Raw genomic sequence first — 23,844 nt, forward strand, 5'->3', positions numbered from 1 at the left:
AATCCCTTGTCTGGGTTTATTTCGGTAATAATCATCCAACAGATGACCATTCATCCCATTTACACACATGGTAGCATTTTATAATGAGATATATAGTTTATCCTTGTTGGTGATACCATTGAGGACGGAAACAGCCATGGACACAGTCAATCTCATTCAGTCCAATGGCACTTTGGAGATCTTTGCTTCTGAGAGCAGGGAATCTTTTATTCCTTCAGCAATCCTTGTCTTGAATGGCAGAATTATGATAAACTTCAGTTTACAGATATTATGAAGTATTTAGAACAAAAATAGGCCATTCAGCCCAAGAGTGCTATGTTGGTGTTAATACTCCACATAACTATCCTTCAGCCCCTCTTCAATTAGCCCCAGCAGCCTGTGTACTTATCTAGCTTCCCCTTCTGATGGGTAATTCTACATTCAAGTTATTGTGTAAGTAAACGTGCTCTCTTGAACTCTATTAGATTCATTGCTAACCACATTGTGTTCATGATCATTTATTCTGGTGCTGCCTTTGGTGAAAACACTCAAGAAAATAAAACAAAATATGATATAAAATTGCAGGAAATAATCTTCATTAACTACCTTTTCAGCTATCTTTAGTTACCACACAAGATGCATTTACACAAATTTTAATATATGAGTCATAGGATATTAAATGGATCTGATGATCGTCTCTAAACATTAATTAGCAAATATCTCTCCTGTATGCCTTCAGACTTTGGAGAAAAAGAAGAGAACTCATTGTAAAATTCAGGATGGCTGCTATTCTGGTGTAAAACTAATTACAAGTTAGTACACATAAAGAAAAAGGACGTGGGGAGTGACTGCATCAAAAAGAAATAGAGACAGAGACGGTGAACGACATTAAGGGAGCAATTGAGAATCATGAGCTAAATATTTTAGCTGAGACTGAAGTAAAAGGACCAAAGATAAAGAATCAAATTCAAGAATATTGAACAACTCGTGCAATGTGGATGTAAAACAGCAACAGTTTTTAAAAACATCCAGGACTGTGTTGGATAATTTAATGTTCTTGGTGAGTGGATAAATAGCATCTGAATGAGAGATTCACGTGAAGTTGGAAGTGGAGTGAAAGATTGTGAGTCAGTGCTGACCCAAAGGCAGTGATAATGACTGATGGAGGATTAGGACACAGCAGTCTGAGACTGAGTCGAGTGTGAGCTGGGAATGGTGCATGCGTACAGAACAGTCTGTTTGTCCAACTCCAGAAAAAGGCCAGTAGCAAACAGACGACACCCTGAGGCAGCTGGAGAAGGGCTCCTTCCTGTGCAATAGTGAGACCACTGGCAGGTACTGTGGAGGATGGAAGTAAATGAGTAGTTGCAGGATTTTCTGAAAGCAAACTCCAAAGTTGCCCTTGCAGTGTTAACAGGAATTGCACATCGGGGGCCCTAGGGAATTCTTGATGCAGCAGTCTCCGAGGGAATTGCATGGAATTGTAGTTACCCCACGCTTGTAACCTTTCAAAAGTATCCATTTAAGTCAGAGACTCATGAGGGTTTCCACTCGAGTTAATAGTTACCTGGGAGAAATTAGCCAATGAGAAACTTATTCTAACTCTAGGGTAATTGTATCATTGACCCTCAGCACTTCCTCTGACACAGGACTCACACTGCTCCACCAGTAGAAAAGACACTACCCACCCCTTCTCCATACGAACAGAATCCACAGATATCCCCCTATTCACCAAATTAGTCACCTCTTCAAAACATTCAGCAAGGTTTGTCAAACATAACTGACCTGCCATGAATCCATGCTGGTTTCCCCAATTAACTGAACATTTTCAAAGTGTTCACTTAACCCATCCTTTATTATAGACTCAAGCGATCTCCCCATCACAGATGTTAGGCCAACAGGTCTATAATTCCCTGGTTTTCTTCTTTCGCCCTTCTTATAAAGCAATGGGACATATGCAATTTTGTCCAATTCAGAAATATGACTCCTACATCTAGAGAATTCTGAAAGATTATAATTTGGGCATTTACAACATTTTCCCCTACTTCTGTCAACAATCTCGATGGAAACTGTCTAGTCCTATGGATTTGTCATCTTTAATTCCACTAATTTCATTATTACTGATGTTCTATTTACATTAATTTTAATAAGTCCCTATTCCCAATCCACTATTAAATTCCTCAGGACTTCTGACAAGCTATTCTCCTTTTTTACTGTAAACACTGAGGCAAAGTCATATTCAATATGTCTGTTATTTCCCCACAGACATTGACAATATCATTCTTCGTTCATCACAATGTCTTCCTGTCCACGTTCTCAGATTGAATCAGATTGATCATAAAACTGTTTCTCAGTGTTGAGCTTCTGATTTTGTGTTTTCTATGGCAATGACTGCCTCTTGCTATCTCTGTAAAGTCATTCACCTTCACCACTGACCCAAGCTACCTCCTACCAAAATTCTCTTGCGTGCTTTTGTCATTTCTGTTCTTAGCTAATTCAATTATTTCCTGGCTAGACTTCACATCTCCCATGCTATGTAAGCTTCAGCTCATTCAAAACTCTGCTGCCTATATCCTCTCCCAAACCAAATCTTGATAATCAAATCCTTGGTAATGGACATTGGAGACATTGATGGACCAGGAGTCAATTTAAAATGCAAATCCTTGTTTTTAAATTCCTTTAAGTCTTAAGTCTTCAGCTCTCCTTATATCCATTACACCGCTCTCCCCATTACCACCAAACGACTGACCACAATCCCACCTAAATCAATCTCTCCATTTCTTGGATGCTGTCCACTCATACATATCCTGCTAGCTTTGTTGCACTCTCTGGAATTATCTCCCTGTACCTTTCAATCTCTCTCACTCACCAATTTACGCTCCTTCAAACCAATCTCTTTGACTAAGCTTTTGATCATAGTTTTTGAATATCACCTGGTTAATGTTTTCTTCTTGTCCTATAGTGTGATAACTTGGCATCAACAGCCTGGCCTAACGTTTAGCACTCTCTGTGCAGAACGTGATAATAAGTTCATAAAACAATGACTGTTTCAACATGTCTGAACAAATTAACAACAAAACCTTTAATCTATATCACACAATTGTACCTCTTTCAGGCTTAATTACCCTGGCAGGCAGATAATTCTGCTAAGGATCATGTGTTAAAGAATTGAGGAGGCTGTTTAATTAAAAATGACTGCAAAACTAAATAAGCAACCCCATTATGAAAGTCTTGGAAGAACAGTAATAGGTTCTTCTTGGGAACATTAAAGCAACAGGAATCTATAATTGACGAACAGTTAGCCAGTAATAAAAATCCATCACATCTTGAGTGACCGGGTAGACAGACATGACCACAGTTGACTCTATCTTGAGTCACACAGATAAAGAAAACAGTCATATGTTAATCTTAATTTGCATATTCCCAAGAAAGAACATTCTCGTATTTTAATAAGATGGACGGTTGAGTATTGACACACTGTCGGATGGCATTGAGCAAAACTGGTTAAGCACATCAACAGGAACTAGGACAGAATGAGCACTGCCAATGCAGTGTCAATCAGAGTCGAGAGGGTGTTGCTAGGAAAGCACAGCAGTCAGGCCTTTCCCAACAATGCACTCTCAACATCAACAGCTTCTCAAATTCTGTTCAAGTTTGAAGATTGGATAAATTCAAGGGGAGAAAGTGGTGTAATGAGGATTATCTGGACTAGTTATCCTAGTGGCCCCAGCTGACACTCTTGGACACAAGTGCAAACCCCCACACGGTGACTGTGGAATTCAATTCATAAACCTTTCTGGGTCATTAATTTGTATACTTACCTGGTGTTACCTACCCTTCAATGGCCAAAACAAGCTATTCAATTGTATCAGACTGCTACAAAATCTGAAAGGACCGGCCTAGGCACCAGAAACACACTGCATGTCCATGACCTGAGGGCTTGTCCTATCCAAATCAAATGAGCAAACTTAGCAGAGGTGGTTCTACAGCAATACAATCAGGAGATACCATGGAATCCACAACATTGACTCTGGACCCCATGAGATCTCATAGAATCAAGGACAGAACATAAGAAACAAGAGTAGGAGTACGCTAACTGACCCATCAAACCTGCTCCAACATTCAATAAGATCACAGCTGATCTTTTCATGGCCTCAGCTCCACTTACCCATTCATACACCCTAACCCTTATTTGCTTTACTGTTCAAAAATCTATCAATATTTGCCTTATAAACATTCAACGAGGTAGCCTCAACTATTTCACTGGGTAGGGAGTTCCAGATTCACAATCCTTTGGGTGAAGAAGTTCCTCTTCAACTCAGTCTCAAATCTGCTCCCCCTTATTTTGAAGCCATGCCCCCCCAGTTCTAGTTCCACCAGCCAGTGGAAACAACCTTTCTGCTTCTGTCCTATCTATTCCCTTTGTAATTTTGCATGTTTCTATAAGACCATCCCGCAGTCTTCAAAATTCCAGTGAGTACACTCCCAATCAACTCAATCTCTCCTCATAAGGCAACCCTCTTAATTCTGGAATCAACCTAGTGAACCTCCCCCGTATCCCTTCTCTCCACGCTTCAGGCTCACTGCCTTTATTCCTGATGAAGGGCTTTTGCCTGAAACGTCGATTTCGCTGCATTTTGGATGTTGCCTGAACTGCTGTGTTCTTCCAGCACCACTAATCTAGCATCTTTTCTCAAGTAAGGAGACCAAAACTGTGCACAGGTATGAGCTCACCAGCACCCAAGACAGCTGCAGCATTACCTGTTTTTTTTAATTGAGAAAGGTTTTTATATTTTACAAAATTATGAAAGTACAAAAGGTAATAAAATAATCTTATGTTCCAAAACATTAACAATAAACTATCTACTACTCTACTAAACAAACCTAAACTATCACAAAGGTACAGAACAATCTTTCCACGTTACAATTCAATAAATAAATGAACTTAGCAAATTAGTTTAAATTAACTTAAATTATACCAGACTAACCAAACTTAACTTAGGTTAGGTCAAATTAGATAAAATCAACTTAAATTAACTTAAATAAAATAAAATAAATTAAATTACACCACCTGACACACCCCCACCAAGACTCCCATCCACAGGAGCATCAGTTATTACACCCATACTTATTCAAGCTCCTTCCCCCCCAATGCCCCCAGACTGCCAATTTCGGCCTTCACGGCTACATAAAGGCCCTAGTCAATATGGCTGACAAATCTGTATCTATGTAATTTTAAAAGGGCAGCCATGTCTTATAGAATAATTTTGGTTTCTGGTGCACCACATTCGTAAGAAAGTCCAAAGGAACGTGCTCCATCACTAATCTACACCACCCCATGAGACTGGGTTGGGGGTGGGGGGGAGCAGTTTCTGAGGTCCACCTCATTAAAGTGTTCTTCCTTGCACAATCAGAGTATTGAATAATCTCTTCCCATGTTCAACTAGTGAAGGCAGGTTCGGCAGTCCCAAAAGAAGGGATACCCGATCTACCTTAACTTCAGTTCCCAGGATCTCCTCCACCTCATTCACTATGGCACCCCAGTACCTACAGTTCATACGGCATGACCACTGACAATGTGAGAGGGTGTCAATGCTTGTTTTATATTTAGGGCACCCTGGAGTTGCTCCTTTCTTGAATTTTGCTAATCGCGCCAGGGCCATATGGGCTCTGTGGCGAATCTTAATTGCAGAGCCTGCACTTAATTGCAAATTGAGATTTTTTCACAACCACCCACATATCCTCCCATGTTTCAGACAAAATTTCTACCCCTAGTTCCTGACTCCAGACTCCATAGAGTCTTTCCATATCTTCCAAGGTGCCCCCCTCTCTGTAAAATTTAATGAATACTGGCTGAGAGAGTGCCCATGCACCAGAGCACTCTTCTCTCCATGTCAGACTTGTAGGGCTGGGCTAATAGCATGGTCTTTCTCTGTATTTAATCCCTAATCTGAAAATAACAGAAGAGGAGTTACTAGGTAGCCCATATTTGTGACTTAGCTGGTCAAAAGACATCAGGATCTCTCCCTCAAATAGGTCTCCCAAACACGAGACCCCCTCGACCTCCCATGCTTTAAAGCTGGAATCCATTGACACCGGCTTAAATCCTAGGGCTCCAACCCTCTCACCCTGCTGTGTCATCCTCCATGCTTTGATCATGTTTATAATAAATCGGGCTTTTGCAATGTTCAGCAACAGATTTCATCCTATCCATAAATAGTAAAATTAAGGAGGGCCAGCCTTCTGGAGGCTTCCATTATCATTTGCTTCTCCATGTAACACTTGAGCTGTGCTAGGACCAGGCAGGGGCGCTGATCCGACAGAGACCTGCGCATCGTGATCCAATTGGCCCGCTCCACACACACCCAGCTTGACTCAGCTCCCAGCGCCAGGAACTGCGGGAGCCACTGCTTTCACCTTCTTCAGTTCCAGGAGCCCAATTATCCATAAGTTCTCCCATTGACCTGGTCCAGCAGGGCCCGAACCTGGTTGTCCAGTGTTCAGATCCTCCCTCTGAATTCTCCTCCACGGTCCTTTGTTCAACCATCTCAATGTGTCCATCCAGTGTTTGGATCTCCTGCCTCATGCTTTTGTAGCATGGCAGAGATTGGATCCAGTGCCGAATCGATTTTATCTTGCATGTTTGTTTCTGAGACTAAGCTCTGTTGCTCCAATGGACTCAATGACGCCACTGCGAGAGTTGGGGCTGTGGCCACAAGTGTGCCCGGCCTTGTAGTGGAGTGCCCTGCTTACACGATCCTCATGCTCCCTTTCCTTTATTTATCTTCATCTTCTTCCCAAAATGTAAGGATCAGTATTTAAAAGATTCTAGGGGCTTTGTTTTACTTGATTTTTCTCATAGATGGCTATGGGGGGAGTGGGGAGGGGTAAAAGCACCACTTTACTTGGGTAATGACTTGGGTAATGGTGCAGAGCCCAGCACAGCAGAACTATTAGATCGCCGCCATCTTGGATCCCCTCCAAACTCCCTGCTTTTAAACTCCATCCGTCTAGTAATGAAGGACAGAGTTCCATTTGCTTTCTTAATTACCTGTTGCATTTGCAAACTAACTTTTTGTTATTCATGCACAAGGATATCCAGGTCCCTCTGCATAACAGCATGCTGCAATTTTTCACCATTTAATAATAGTCCATTTCACTGTTATCCCTACCAAAATGGATGGCCTCGCATGAACCAATATTGCACTACATCTGCCAGACCCTTGCCCACTCACACAATCAATCTGTATCCCTCTGCAAATGTTCATTGTCCTCCGCACACTTTGCTCTACCACTAATTTTAGTGTCATCTGCAAACTTTGACCCACTACACTTAGTCCCCAACTCTAAATCATCTATGTAAATTGTAAACAATTATGGTCCCAACACTGATCCCCAAGGCACACCACTAGCCACTGGTTATCAAACAGAAAAACACCCATTTGTCCCCACTCTTGCATTCTGTTGGTTAACCAATCTTCTATCCATGCTAATACATCGTCCATAATGCCTACGCAGCACCCTTTTATGTGTCACATCGTCAAAAGCCTTCTGGAAATCCTCATCCACCGGTTCTCTGTTGCCCACTGCGCTCATAATATCCTCAAAGAATTCCAGTAAATTAGTTAAATATGACTGCGTTTCATGAAGCCATGCTATGTCTGCCCGATGGGACAATTTCTATCTAGATGTCTTGCTATTTCTTCCTTGATTATAGATTCAAGCATTTTCTATAATGGACCTATAGTTACCTGCCTCTTGTCTACTTACTTTTTTAAACAGTGGTGTCACATTGGCTGTTCTCCAAACTTCCAGAACAGCCCCAGAATCCACCAAAGTTTGATAAATTACCACAAGCATATCTGCTATCATCCTCACCATCTCTTATAGTACCCTGGAATACATTTCACCAGGGCCAGGAGACCTGCCTACCCATCACTCACGATCATTTCTAGGTCCTCACCTGCCATAGCCTCCCTGTCAACAATTAGTGGCATATTACTGTGTCTTCCATTGTGAAGAACAACCCAAAATACCTGTTCATTGCCTCAGCCATTTCCTCATTTCCCGTTATTAAATCCCTCTTCTCATCCTTTAAGGGACCAATGGCATTCTTTATCATTTGATGTATTTCCTGATATTTTTGCTGTCTGTTTTTATATTCTGGGCACGTTTACTCTCATAATGCATCTTACTTTTTTTTACAGCTTTTCTTGTGGCTTTCTGTTGACCTTTATTTCCCACTAATCTTTGCCATTTTGTACCCATGGCGGACTTTTCCCTTTCCTACACTCCTTTCTTCTCACTGATATATACTTCTGCTGAGAACTGAAAAATCACTTGGAAAGTCCTCCACCATTCCTCATTAATTCCACCAAACAGTCTTTGCTCCCAGTCTACCTTAGCCAACTCCTCCCTCATCTCATTGCAGTCTCCCTTGTTTAAGCACAAAACACTGGAATTGAATTTTGTCTTCTCATCCTTTATCTGTATTTTAAATTCAACCATAATGTGATGGGTCCTTTAGAGAGAATCCCTAACTATGAGATCATCAGTTATTCCTGTCTCATTATACAGGACTAGATTTAGGATAGTTTGCTATCTTAGGTTTCATTACATTGTGTTTGAGAAAATTATTGTGGATACATTCTATGAACTCCTCAAGGCTACCTTGACTGACTTGGTTTAACCAATCAATATGTAGACTAAAATCCCCCATGATAATTGCCACATGCACCAGTTATTTCATTGTCCATTGCCCAGCCTACTGTGATGTTATTACTTGGTGGCCTATAGACCATACCTCAGTGACTTCTTACCCTTATTATTTCTAATTTCCACCCACACTGATTCAACCTTTTTCTCCACTGCCCTGAGGTCACCCTTAAGTATCACAGCTTCACCACCTCACTTTCCTTGCTGTCTGATTTTCTGAATAGTCTGATGTCCCTGGATATTTAACTCACAGTCGTGAGCACCCTGCAACCATGTCTCTGTAAAGGCCGCTAAATTATATCCATTCGTAATGATTTGTGCTGTCAACTCATTTACCTTGTTTCAAATGCTTTAGGCAATCAGGTAAAGTGCCCTCATGCTAGTTTTTACACATACCTTTTGAATTCCTTCAGCTCAACCTGAAGAACGTTTGTTTTTAAACATTCTCACTTGTTCGGGCACTACCTAGTTTCCACTCATCTCAGTGCAACACTGCTCAGCTGCTTCTTGTTTTTTATTTTCTCTCATGATTCTCCTTTTCCTTAAGCCATCACCCATTCTAGCTAACTCATAAGCCCTCCCTTAGCTTCCCATCCTCCTGCCAAACTAGTGAAGGGCTTACACTGAAAGGTTGATTTTCCTGCTTCTTGGATACTGCCTGATCTGCTGTGCCTTTCCAGCACCACACCCTCGACTCTAATCTCCAGCCTCAGCAGTCCTCACTTTCCCTGAGCTTAAAGTCCACCCAACATTGCTAGCAAATCATATGCAAGAATATTGGTCCTGTCACTGTTTGGGTGAAGACTGTTCCTCTAGACCTAGAAATGGTCCCAATTGTTAAGAAATTGAAAGCCGTCCCTCCTACAACACCTGCCCAGCCACATATTAAACTGCCTAATCTGCCAGCTCCTAGCTTCACAAGCATGTAGATTGCTACCTTTTGAAGTCTTGATTTTCAATCTAGCTTCTAACTCCCTTAAATTCAGCCTTCGGGATCTCACCCCTCTTCTTATTGTGTACCCCAGCTACTGGCTAGTTCATTTTCCCCCCAAAATGGTAACCTGCAGGATCCTTGCACAAGGGAAGCACCATATGGACAAAGCATGGACAAGGAAACCGCTTACTGGTAAACAGCTATCACTGGCCCCTCCCACAATCCCTTTCCTTCAGTTGGTGGACAATAATTGAATGTGATTGAACATCAACCATGAGAAGCACTGAATGTATTCTGGTGGGAATTTCAATGTCCATCATCAAGAATGATTCAATTAGCACCACGCTGACTGGTGTGGCCAAGTATCAAAGGATATAGCTGCTGCTAGCCTGGGTCTACAGCAGTTGATAAAGAATCAACAAAACAAAGTGATCTAGTTGACCTAGTGTTCTGCCTGTTACAGACTGTCCAATATTGGTGGGGTGATAATCACACAACTCTTGTGAAGACCTATCATTGCATTGAAAGTACTCTCCAAAGGATTGCGTGGCACTACCACTGTGCTAAATGGGGTAGATTTTGAACAAATCCAGCAAATGAAATCTGGGCATCCAGGAAGTATTGTGGGCCATCAGCAGCAGCAGAATGGTATCCAACTATAATCTAACCACTGGCCTGGTATATGCCCTGGTGTACCATCATCATCGAGTCACGGTTGAAGTCTGTTCAGGAGAGTGCAGGAAGTCATGTCTTCTGCAACATCAGCCATGTTTAAAAATGAGGGGTCAGCCTCATGAAGGTACAGGACAGTGCTATTTGTGTGCTGAATAGTATAAGCAGGCTACTTCAAAAATGTTCCACTAAGGAGACCTGATTGATCCAGCCCTGGTATTTCAAATACAGGAAACAAAAGTGGAAGGTTCTGCAAAGCGATGCTCCTCTCTAGTGAGACTTGCAGCAGCAATTGTGGAAGGGATAGTCTCTGGGCAGTGAGCTATGGGAACACAAGCAGCTTCATTCAGCTTTAGGCCTGCACACAGAAAGGATAGAGTCAAAGAGTCATAGAGATGTACAGCATGAAAACTGAACCTTTGGTCCAACCATCCATGCCAACCAGACATCCCAACCCAATCTAGTACCACCTGCCAGCACCCGGCCCATATCCCTCCAAACCCTTCCTATTCATATACCCATCCAAATGCCTCTTAAATGTTACAATTGTACCAGCCTCCACTACATCCTCTGACAGCTCATTCCATACATGTACCACCCTATGTGTGAAAAGTTTGCCCCTTAGGTCTCTTATATATCTTTCCCTTCTCACCCTAAACCTATGCCCCCTAGTTCTGGGCTCCCCAACCCCAGGGAAAAGACTTTGTCTATTTATCTTATCCATGCCCTTCATAATTTTGTAAACCTCTATAAGGTCACCCCTCAGCCTCTGACGCTCCAGGGAAAACAGCCCCAGCCTGTTCAGCCTCTCCCTGTAGCTCAGATCCTCCAACCCAACAACATCCTTGTAAATCTTTTCTGAACCCTTTCAAGTTTCACAACTTCTTTCCGATAGGAAGGAGACCAGAATTACATGCAATATTCCAACAGTGGCCTAAACAATGTCCTGTACAGCCGCAACATGACTTCCCAACTCCTGTACTCAATACTCTGACCAATAAAAGAAAACATACTAAACATCTTCTTCACTATCCTATCTTCCAGCGATTCCACTTCCAAGGAGCTATGAATCAGCACTCCAAGGTCTCTTTGTTCAGCAACACTCCCTAGGACCTTATCATTAAGTGTATAAGTCTTGCTAAGATTTGCTTTCCCAAAATGCAGAACCTCACATTTATCTGAATTAAACTCCATCTGCCACTTCTCAGCCCATTGGCTCATCTTGTCCAGATGCTGTTGTAATCTGAGGTAATCTTCTTCGCTGTCCACTACACCTCCAATTTTGGTGTCATCTGCAAACTTACTAACTGTACCTCTTATGCTCGCATCCAAATCACTTATGTAAATGTCAAAAAGTAGGGGACCCAGCACTAATCCTTGTGGCACTCTACTGGTCACAGGCCTCCAGTCTGAAAAACAACCCTGCACCACCACCCTCTGTCTTCTACCTTTGAGCCAGTTCTGTATCCAAATAGCTAGTTCTCCCTGTATTCCATGAGATCTAACCTTTCTAATCAGTCTCCCATGGGGAACCTTGTCGAACGCCTTACTGAAGTCCATATAGAGTAAAAAATGAGGTCTGCAGATGCTGGAGATCACAGCTGCAAATGTGTTGCTGGTCAAAGCACAGCAGGTTAGGCAGCATCTCAGGAATAGAGAATTCGACGTTTCGAGCATAAGCCCTTCATCAGGAATAAGAGAGAGAGAGCCAAGCAGGCTGAGATAAAAGGTAGGGAGGAGGGACTAGGGGGAGGGGCGATGGAGGTGGGATAGGTGGAAGGAGGTCAAGGTGAGGGTGATAGGCCAGAGTGGGGTGGGGGCGGAGAGGTCAGGAAGAGGATTGCAGGTTAGGAGGGCGGTGCTGAGTTGAGGGAACCGACTGAGACAAGGTGGGGGGAGGGGAAATGAGGAAGCTGGAGAAATCTGAATTCATACCTTGTGGTTGGAGGGTTCCCAGGCGGAAGATGAGGCGCTCCTCCTCCAGCCGTCGTGTAGTTGTGTTCTGCCGGTGGAGGAGTCCAAGGACCTGCATGTCCTCGGTGGAGTGGGAGGGGGAGTTAAAGTGTTGAGCCACGGGGTGATTGGGTTGGTTGGTTCGGGCGGCCCAGAGGTGTTCTCTGAAGCGTTCCGCAAGTAAGCGGCCTGTCTCACCAATATAGAGGAGGCCACATCGGGTGCAGCGGATGCAATAGATGATGTGTGTGGAGGTACAGGTGAACTTGTGGCGGATATGGAAGGATCCCTTGGGGCCTTGGAGGGAAGTGAGTGTGGAGGTGTGGGTGCCTCCTACCCGCCCTCGACCTCTTTATAGCCAACTGCCGCCGTGACATCAACCGACTCAACCTGTCCACCCCTCTCACCCACTCCAACCTCTCACCCTCAGAATGTGCAGCCCTCCACTCCCTCCGCTCCAATCCCAACCTCACCATCAAACCCGCAGACAAGGGAGGCGCGGTGGTAGTTTGGCGCACTGACCTGTACACCGCTGAAGCCAAACGCCAGCTCGCGGACGCCTCCTCTTATCGCCCCCTTGACCACGACCCCACCTCCCACCACCAAACCATCATCTCCCAGACCATCCAGGACCTCATCACCTCAGGGGATCTCCCATCCACCGCCTCCAACCTCATAGTCCCACAACCCCGCACCGCCCGTTTCTACCTCCTGCCCAAAATCCACAAACCTGCCTGCCCCGGCCGACCCATTGTCTCAGCCTGCTCCTGCCCCACCGAACTCATCTCCCAATACCTCGACACGGTCCTGTCCCCTTTAGTCCAAGAACTCCCCACCTACGTTCGGGACACCACCCACGCCCTCCACCTCCTCCAGGATTTTCGCTTCCCCGGTCCCCAACGCCTTATTTTCACTATGGACATCCAGTCCCTGTACACCTCCATCCCCCATCACGAAGGACTCAAAGCCCTCCGCTTCTTCCTTTCCCGCCGCACCAACCAGTACCCTTCCACTGACACCCTCCTTCGACTGACTGAACTGGTCCTCACCCTGAATAACTTCTCTTTTCAATCCTCCCACTTCCTCCAAACTAAAGGAGTTGCCATGGGCACCCGCATGGGCCCCAGCTATGCCTGCCTCTTCGTAGGATATGTGGAACAGTCCATCTTCCGCAACTACACTGGCACCACCCCCCACCTTTTCCTCCGCTACATCGATGACTGTATCGGCGCTGCCTCGTGCTCCCACGAGGAGGTTGAACAGTTCATCAACTTTACTAACACCTTCCATCCCGACCTGAAATTCACCTGGACTGTCTCAGACTCCTCCCTCCCCTTCCTAGACCTTTCCATTTCTATCTCGGGCGACCAACTCAACACAGACATCTATTATAAACCGACTGACTCCCACAGCTACCTGGACTACACCTCCTCCCACCCTGCCCTCTGTAAAAACGCCATCCCATATTCCCAATTCCTTCGTCTCCGCCGCATCTGCTCCCAGGAGGACCAATTCCAACACCGCACAGCCCAGATGGCCTCCTTCTTCAAGGACCGCAGATTCCCCCCAGACGTGATCGACGATGCCCTCCACCGCATCTCCTCCACTTCCCGCTCCTCCGCCCTTGAGCCCCGCTCCTCCAACCGCCACCAAGACAGAACCCCACTGGTTCTCACCTACCACCCCACCAACCTGCGCATACAACGTATCATCCGCCGCCATTTCCGCCACCTCCAAACGGACCACACCACCAAGGATATATTTCCCTCCCCTCCCCTATCAGCGTTCCGCAAGGACCACTCCCTTCGTGATTCCCTTGTCAGATCCACACCCCCCACCAACCCAACCTCCACCCCCGGCACCTTCCCCTGCAACCGCAGGAAATGTAAAACTTGCACCCACACCTCCACACTCACCTCCCTCCAAGGCCCCAAGGGATCCTTCCATATCCGCCACAAGTTCACCTGTACCTCCACACACATCATCTATTGCATCCGCTGCACCCGATGTGGCCTCCTCTATATTGGTGAGACAGGCCGCTTACTTGCGGAACGCTTCAGAGAACACCTCTGGGCCGCCCGAACCAACCAACCCAATCACCCCGTGGCTCAACACTTTAACTCCCCCTCCCACTCCACCGAGGACATGCAGGTCCTTGGACTCCTCCACCGGCAGAACACAACTACACGACGGCTGGAGGAGGAGCGCCTCATCTTCCGCCTGGGAACCCTCCAACCACAAGGTATGAATTCAGATTTCTCCAGCTTCCTCATTTCCCCTCCCCCCACCTTGTCTCAGTCGGTTCCCTCAACTCAGCACCGCCCTCCTAACCTGCAATCCTCTTCCTGACCTCTCCGCCCCCACCCCACTCCGGCCTATCACCCTCACCTTGACCTCCTTCCACCTATCCCACCTCCATCGCCCCTCCCCCTAGTCCCTCCTCCCTACCTTTTATCTCAGCCTGCTTGGCTCTCTCTCTCTTATTCCTGATGAAGGGCTTATGCTCGAAACATCGAATTCTCTATTCCTGAGATGCTGCCTAACCTGCTGTGCTTTGACCAGCAACACATTTGCAGCTGAAGTCCATATAGATCACATCTATTGCTCTGCCCTCATCAATCTTCTTTGTTACTTCATCAAAAAACTCAATCAAGTTTGTGAGACATGATTTCCCACGCACAAAGCCATGTTGACTAACCTGAATCACTCCTTGCCTTTCCAAATACATGTACATCCTGTCCCTCAGGATTCTCTCTAACAACCTGCCCACCACCGAGGTCAGGCTCACCGGTCTATAGTTCCCTGGCTTGTCTTTACCACCTTTCTTAAACAGTGGCACCACGTTTGCCAACCTCCAGTCTTCTGGCACCTCACCTGTGACTATTGATGATACAAATATCTCAGCAAGAGGCCCAGCAATTACTTCTCTAGCTTCCCACAGAGTTCTCGGGTACACCAAAAATCAGGTCCTGGGGATTTATCCACTTTTAACTGTTTCAAGACATCTAGCACTTCCTCGTCTGTAATCTGGTCATTTTGCAAGATGTCACCATCTATTTCCCTACAGTCTACATCTTCCATATCCTTTTCCACAGTAAATACTGATGCAAAATATTCATTTAGTATCTCCGCCATTTTCTGTGGCTCCACACACAGGCCGCCTCGCTGATATTTGAGGAGCCCTATTCTCTCCCTAGTTACCCTTTTGTCCTTAATATATTTGTAAAAACCCTTTGGATTCTCCTTAATCCTATTTGCCAAAGCTATCTCATGTCCCCGTTTTGCCCTCCTGATTTCCCTCTTAAGTATACTCCTACTTTCTTTATACTCTTCTAAGTATTCACTTGATCTATCCTGGTAGGTAAGAGTCAACTACATTGCTGGGTATGGAGTTACATGTGGGCCAGACCATGTAAGTCTGGCAGTTTGTTCCTAAAAGAACATTAATAAAACGATAAGAACTTATTCGGAAGAAGGGTCACTGGACCAGAAAGGATAACTTTTGTTTGTATCCACAGATGAGCCGCATGGGACGGCAGAGTGGCTCAGTAGTTATCACTGCAGCCTCACAGCGCCAGGGACCTGGGTTCAATTCCAGCCCCGTGCGACTGCCTGTGTGGAGTTTGCACATTCTCCCCGAGTCTGCATGGGTTTCCTCCGGGTGCTTTGGTTTCCTCTCACAGTCAGAAAGATGTGCAGGTTAGATGAATTAGCCTGAAGAAGGGCTCATGCCCAAAACATCAATTCTCCTGCTCCTTGGATTCTGCCTGACCTGCTGCGCTTTTCCAGCAACACATTTTCAGCTCGGAGGGAAATGGGTCTGGGTGGGTTACTCTGCGGCGGGTTGGAGTGGACTGGTTGGACCGAGGGGCCTGTTTCCACACTGGAGGGAATCTAATCTAATCATGATACCAGACCTGCTGAGCTTTTCCAGCAATTTGTGTTTTTATGAGTGAAAGTATCGGCTTATACAACTGTCTAAAATGATTATACGGTGGCCACTAGACCAGCTTTTCATTTCAGATTTTACTGAATCCAAATTTCAACTTCAGCTGCAGTCAGATTCAAACCCATGATCCCAGAATATTCTGAAGAAGGGTCACAACTCAAAACGTAGAGGCCATAGAGTCATACAGCATGGAAGCAGACCCTTCGGCCCGATTTGTCCATGCTGACCAGGTTCCCTAAATTGAACTAGTCCCATTTGCCTGCATTTGGCCCATATCTCTACAACCCTTCCTATTCATGTACCTGTCCAACTGTCTTCTAAACATCGCAATTTTATGAGGGTCCACCACTGTCTCTGACAGTTTGTTCCATATGCGCACCATCCTCTGTGTGAAATAGTCTCCTTAGGTCCCTTTTAAATCTTTCCCTTCTCACATTAAACTTTTGCCCTCTAGCTTGGACTCCCCTGCCCTTGGAAAAATACCTTGGCTATTTACTTTATTTATGCCCCCCATGATTTTATAAACCTCTATAAGGTCATTCCTCAATCTCCTGTACTCCAGCCTTTCCTTATGTTCCCTCTCCATAGGTATTGCCCGATCTGTTGTGTTTCTCCAGCAGTTTGTCTTTTCCCGAAGAATATTAGCCTGATTTTCTGCCCAGTGATGTTACCACAATGCCACCACCACCCAGATAAAGGCAGTGGCTCACAACACTCTTTTATGCAGTCTTTAGATCCCGTTCCCAAATTAAAAACCTCAAAAAAGTCCCCCCAGCCTCCAGGCTCATCTTGACAAACTCCTTGAATCATACTTGTTTTTAGGAACAGTCAAAGCCTCCTCACCCTCTAACATCACGGTGACAGTGGGTCATGTGTGGTAGAACATTCTGGTGAGCAGAATGCTGACATGGGCCTGCAGTTGGAGGAGGAGGAGGAAGTAACAGTGGTCTCTAACACCAGGATGACTGCTGGAGGACAGGACCCAGCTGAGCACAGTACAGGAGAACCACGTCTGGACTTAGGTAATAATAAACTGATGGAGATACAAAGGGAACCTTATGAACATTTGGCAGAGGTATCAGGGATCATGTGTGCACTGGAGTGAAGGGCAGAGGAGCCTACTCAAGCTGTGTTTGAAATGCGGTCATTCTGACATGCAAGTGCATGGCAGCCTCTGGGGAAAAACAATGACAGCAGGTTTGGAGAGCCACACAGGGTAGTCATTAACTACTGGATATGCTCAAGGACTTTCATTCCATCACTCAAGCCGTGAAAAATTCATTTACTGGCTCAGCAGGAGGGTCCAAGGAACCTTGACCTCCCTCCAGGTGTACCAACTCCTCAGGGAGTGCCCTGCTGTACCACTGCTTTTCTACTAGGGATCTAAAGCCTCCACCAGGTTTCACTGTTTAGGTGTGCCCCAATGCCTCTAGTTACCAGACCACCAGAGGGCAACTGCCAAAGTCAATAATGAACTCAGTAAGCTTCCTAAAGCTCATCGACAGCTGCCAAACAGAGCAGTGGGAAAAAAAAGATGAAACAACATTGAAGTCAGCCTTCTGTACAACCTTACACAAGTACAGGGTTGCATTTGTAAAAATTGTGACTCGAGTGAAAAGGATGTTAAGGAAAGCATTTACTCCCCCAGGAATCAATGTAGAAATTGGAGTTAGATTCCTGAGAACTTTCATTAGCAGACAAAAATAATAAAACATTATACATCTATCCTCTAAGTTGCAATATAGTACTCTCTGTATTTTAAAATGCTGAATTCCTACATTGCCAAATGCTATAAGTTAAAACAAACTAAATTTGGATATAAAGGGAAAAAAACAACTTTCCACAGTAATTATATTGACCAGACTCCATCTAGTGGCAGAGATCAGTAAGTACAGTTAGCCCCCACCCCCCACAACCCATCCTACCATATGTATCTTTATTGACTGACTAAGGCCAATAGATTTTGTCCAGGATACCAGTTTAAATTCAAAATGAAAGGACTCAGGAGTGGAGGTAGCGTTAAAGGGAAGAACAGACAGATGCTATGCTAAAACGCGAGGTGGGAAGTGAGGCCAGGGCAAGGTTGCACCAGGAGGTGTGGAGTCCATGGTTAAGAAAGCAAATATAATGTTGTCATTTATCTCAAGAGGATTGGAATGTAAAAGCAGCAATGTGCTACTGAGACTTTATAAAGCTCTAGTTAGGCCCCATTTAGAATACAGTGTCCTTTTTTGGGTCCCACACCTCAGGAAGGACATACTGGCACTAGAGGGTTTAGAAGGTTGAGTGGAAATCTAATAGAAACTTACAAGATAATGCATGGCTTAGAAAGAGTGGATGCTGGGAATTTGTTTCCATCAGGCGGGGATACTAGGGCCCATGGGTAGAGCCTCAGAATTAGAGGGGGTCAATTTAGAATGGAAATGAGGAGACATTTCTTTAGCCAGAAAGTGGTGGGCCTGAAGAGTTCGTTGCCATGGAGTGCAGTGGATGCCGGAATGTTAAATGTCTTCAGGCAGAGATTGATAAATTCTTAATCTCGCAAAGAATTAAGGGATTTGGAGAGAGTGCGGGTAAGTGGCATTGAAATGTCCATCAGCCATGATTGAATGGCGGAGTGGACCCGATGGGCCGAATGGCCTAACTTCAACTCCTATGTCTTATGGTCTTAGGATTTAGAAGCCCAAGGGAGTCAGTAAATGAGACTCAGAGTATGGAATAAGACCCAAAGAGATGAGGCTTAGAAACGAGACTGGGACGTCAGGCTGATCTGGAGCAAGTCACTGTTCATGAGTCTTTAATTCCCTTCTTCTCAAAGTTAAATGAATCACAGGACATGGATGGGATGTTGGAGTTAGAAATTGATTGATTTAATTCAGCCTTTTTCTGGAGTGAGTGACACTCTTCACAGCAAACCCGACAATGGGCTGCTTGACCAGTAGTATTTTTCAGTTTCAGGTGGTTCTGAGTGTTGGAGCTCTGTCATTGCAGCTCCAGGACATTTCTGTAACAGGTCCTCAGGGTAATGTCCTACGCCCAATCATCTTTAGTTGCTTCACCAATGAACATTCCTCCATCAGAAGGTCAGAAGGAGGTGTTCACTGATGATAGCACAAAGTTCAGCACCATTTGCAACTCTTCAGAAACCCACGGAGACACGGGGAGAATGTGCAAACTCCACACAGACAGTCACCCAAGGCTGGAATTGAACCTGGAACCCTGGTGCTGTGAGGCACCAGTGCTAACCATTAATTGGGACCATTAGTGGCTGACCATGGTTTGTTTGTGGTAGCAGACTATGTGATGACAAGGTCTGGTATGTGGAAGTTAGGGTAAGGACATGGGCTAAAGTACTCAGACACTGAAATTATTGAACTCTATATTAAGTTCTGAAGACTGCAGGGTTCCAAATGGAAAATGAGGTCTGTTCTTCCAGCTTGCGCTGACCTGCATTGGAGCACTACAGCAAGCCCTAGGTAGAGATGATGGGCAGGGAAAAGGGTGGTGTGTTAAGTGGTAGGCACATGAAAGCTCAGGATCACTTTTGCAGCCAGAATGTAGGTGTTCTGTAAAGCTGTCATCCAGCCTGTGCTTTGCCTACCCAATGTAGAGGGGATCACAGTGTGAGCAGCGAATGCAGTAGACTAGATTGAGTGAAGTGCTCCTTCACCTAGAAGGTGTGTCTGAGCCTTGGATAATGAGGAGGGAGGAAGTAAATGGACAGGTGCTACACCTCCTGTGGTTGCAGGGGAAGGGTCTGTGGGGCTGTGGTGGTGGGGGTGAGATGGAGTTGGGAGTGAAGGAGGAGTGAACCTCCGTGTCCTGGAGGGAATGGTCACTGTGGAAGGTTGACAAGGGAGGGGAGGGGAATGTGTGTCTGGTGGTGGCATCCCACTGGAGATGGCAGGAATGATGGCTAATCCAGATTCTCTGGGTGTGGATACTGGTGGGATGATAGGTGAGGACAAGGTGGAACCCTATCAGTTTTGTGGGAGGGAAGAAAGGGGGTGAGAGCAGAAGTGCAGGAGATGGGTTAGACCCAACTGAGGACTCTGTCAACCACAGTGCTGAGGAATCCTTGGTTCCGGAAGAAAGTGGACATTTCAAAGGCCGACTGTAGAAGCTGGTATCATCTGATCAGAACATTTTCAGCCAGAATGGTGAGTTGGTGATCCTTCTCCACCCCCTAATGTGGTCCTGAGTATTATAAATGCTTTTCTTCATCCAATTTAATCACAGAATGTCAGAAAAGTGAGTGGTGACATTGAATACTGCAAAGGCTATGGGCCCTGACAATATTCTAACAACAGTACTGAAGAATTGTGTTGCAATTGGAGTTGGAGCACAGGGGCAAATGGTTATTGTGTCTGGAAGGCAATTACCTCAACTCCAGGACATCTCTGCAGGAGTTCCTTGGGGGAGTGTCCTGGGTTCAACCGGCTTCAGCTGCTCTATCAATGACCTTCCCTTCATCATAAGGTCAGCAGTGGAGATGTTCATTAATAATTTCAGCACCATTCACTAGTTCTCAGGTGCTGGAACAGCCCTCATACATACGCAGCAAAACCTGGACAACATTCAAGTGGCAAAGAACATCCATGTGTCCATCATGCCAATCAATAACTGTCTCCAGCAAGGGAGAATCTAACCATCACATGTTGACATTCAACGTCATTACCGTCACTGCTTCCACCATTATCAATAGCCTGGGGTTACCACTGACTGGAAACTAAACTTAACTAGCTATCTAATTACTCTGAATAGGAGGAACGGGGCAAAGTGAAAGATCTGCCTGATCATATCTGTGGCCCATGCCATTAGTCTGTGTATGTGACTGTCTGGCAAGATGGGATATGTTCCTAAAATTGTCTTTAAAAGATCTGTTTCAAGAACCAAAGACCAAAAAATAAACTTAAGAAAATGTAGGGGTAAATGTAGGGGAAATGGGTCTGGGTGGGTTGCGCTTCGACGGGTCAGTATGGATTTGTCAGGCCGAAGGGCCTGTTTCTACACTGTAAGTAATCTAATCTAAAAAAAAATCTGTCAATTTGCAGAATATATCCACTTGGTGTTGATACCAATGGTTTTCAGTGTGCTTGTTCAGAATTTTCCGACCAATTAGACAACACAGCAAAGAACAACTTTTACAAAACTCCAGGTCAGCAAACCCCAAAACAGAACAAGACATCAAGAAGGAAATAAAAAGCAGAAACTGTCTGAAGTACTCAGCAAAATATGGCAGCAACAGCAGCAGGAGAAACAAAGTTAGTGTTTCAGATCAAGGGCCTTCATTAGCATGAGGAAGCATTATGGATGTACAGTATCAGTTTGAAGTAAACCCAGGAAGAGGGTAAGGCAGGAGAGTGGGGCAAAAGCTGATGAACATTAATGAAGGAAGATGTAAAAGGGCAAATGTCACATCACTTGCATTTGTTCGGTCGGAAAGAGAGGGGGTATTGGAGGTGATTGCAAAAAACAAGGAGATGGCAGCAGGCATAGAAGCAAGGTGGTTTGTTTTTGTGGGTTTGATAGGTGTGTGTAGTGAACCTGCTGGAAATCAGACCAGCTACACAATGAGCATGGCTGCATGCAGTCACTTAAACTAAGTTTGCAGTGAAACACACTTATTCTGACAAGTGAGGTAAAAACAGAAAGTTCTGGAGAAACTGAGTAAGTCAGGCTGTGGAGAAAGAAACAGAGTTAATATTTCAAGGCCCATGACTCTTGTACAGAACTCAAGGGGGCAGAAAAATGTTGTTTCACCTGTTGTTGTAAAAAAGGGAGGGGGTGCGAGTGGAACAGATGTGGAGGGTGCCCAGAGCGAAAGACATAGGGGGTGTTAATGAAAGTAAAGGATTCAACATTGAGTTCAACAACATCAGAGTATGAAGACTGTTCTCCATTTGTTTGCATCTGTTGTTTTTGACTATTCTCACTATGATGGAAGCAGTATTTAGATCTATTTTACCTTTACAGTGCTTCTTTACTAACATCGGCGTTCCTTTTGTGTTTTGCTCCTGGAACTGTCACCATCTGGTTCCTTGCTCCTCCTCCTCCCCTTTTCATCAGCACCAAATGAAACAGCATTTTCCAGCCTCCTTCAGATTTAAAAAATGTCATTCGACTCAAAACATCAACTCTCCTTCTCTCTCCACAGATGTTGCTCGACCTGTTGAGTTTCTCCAGCACTTTCTGTTTCCATTTAAAATACTCCTTCAACATCAAGGAAACCAAGTAACAGGTCCCAACAGAATACTATTAATGCTTCAAGTCTTTCTCCCTATGTCATTTCTTACCTTATATGTACCTGTTTTAATCTTAGTATTATAATTTCTTGATAATGATTTTATTTCTTTATCCCTAAGGAACCTCCAGTGATAACTTGTAACAAATTAAGTGTTAACTTATTTAAACAAGTACTGGGCTGTTTTATGTTGAATCAACACAAATAAAAGGAGCTGCCTGAGTTATATTCATGTGCAGTTCATTGACCACACGGTGGACATAGCTACTGATCATGACAGAACTATGGCTAAATCTCTTCCTCAGTCCTAATTACACATCATATATCCAATCTTATGTGGTAAGGGTACTGGGGCTAACTGTCTCATCCCTGCCACCATACCAGCTGGAAACAATAAACTCAGCGCAGAGGAGAAACTACAGCTTGTGTCTTCGTGGTTTGTACTGAGTTCTGGGTGTTCATCAGTATACCATCTGGGAGGTGACACAACGTAATGCACAAACCTACAGGCAGGAAGGTGTTCCAACAGCCAACCAGAAGGACATCCCCACCTGGGTCCCATTTAAAGGGTAAAAAATGAACAGCTACAAAGAATTATGTTTAACTTAAAACAGCTTTGGGCTCCTATCATTTCTCTGAATCGTGATAATCTTTATGCAGGAAGTGGAAGAAGGATTGTGAATGCTGACTTGGAGGTTTATTGATTTTGACACTGTAAGGGATTTGCATTAGACATTAATACCAACACCAGCTTAGTGTGCTTCAGCTTTAGGTCACTTATACCCACTGGCATGAGTCAGTCAGAAAGCCAAACCCCTCATGAAGCTGAGTTTCAAGTAATAAGCTCAACAAACAGAATCTACAAGAATCAAACTGAGACTGATATTATTGTTCAATAGCTGTTTGAAATTTTAAAAAGTTCATTCCTACTTATTCCTATAAATAATACAGACAGCTACTAATTTGAGGAATTGTAATCTGGGTTCCCTACAACATTCTATTCATCAGTTTTCCAGGTTACAAAATGTTTCACAAAGAGTCTTTTTTTTCTTTCATTGCACATTTTCATTACATGAGTAGTTCTTCCATAATATGATCATTGCAGCTAATTGAATACTACTTGGTATATCCAAAGTTTATATATACATAACACATCTGATAGAATAAAACAGTGGAAAAGACTTCAGATGAGAATTGTAAACCCAGAGGTCAGTCCCAATTCTCATATGCAAGTATTATGACAAATGACCAAAGACCTAGTCAAAGAGGAATTACATTAAGTAATGTTTTAAAGGAGGAATGTGAGTTTAACAGATGGAGTAGTATAGGGAAACCATTACCAAGGCCTGGCAACCTACAGCTCAAGAGACACAAGTAGTCATCAGGGATTTATGTGTG

Source organism: Hemiscyllium ocellatum, chromosome 9 (genome assembly GCF_020745735.1).
Source record: "Hemiscyllium ocellatum isolate sHemOce1 chromosome 9, sHemOce1.pat.X.cur, whole genome shotgun sequence".
Taxonomy (NCBI): domain Eukaryota; kingdom Metazoa; phylum Chordata; class Chondrichthyes; order Orectolobiformes; family Hemiscylliidae; genus Hemiscyllium; species Hemiscyllium ocellatum.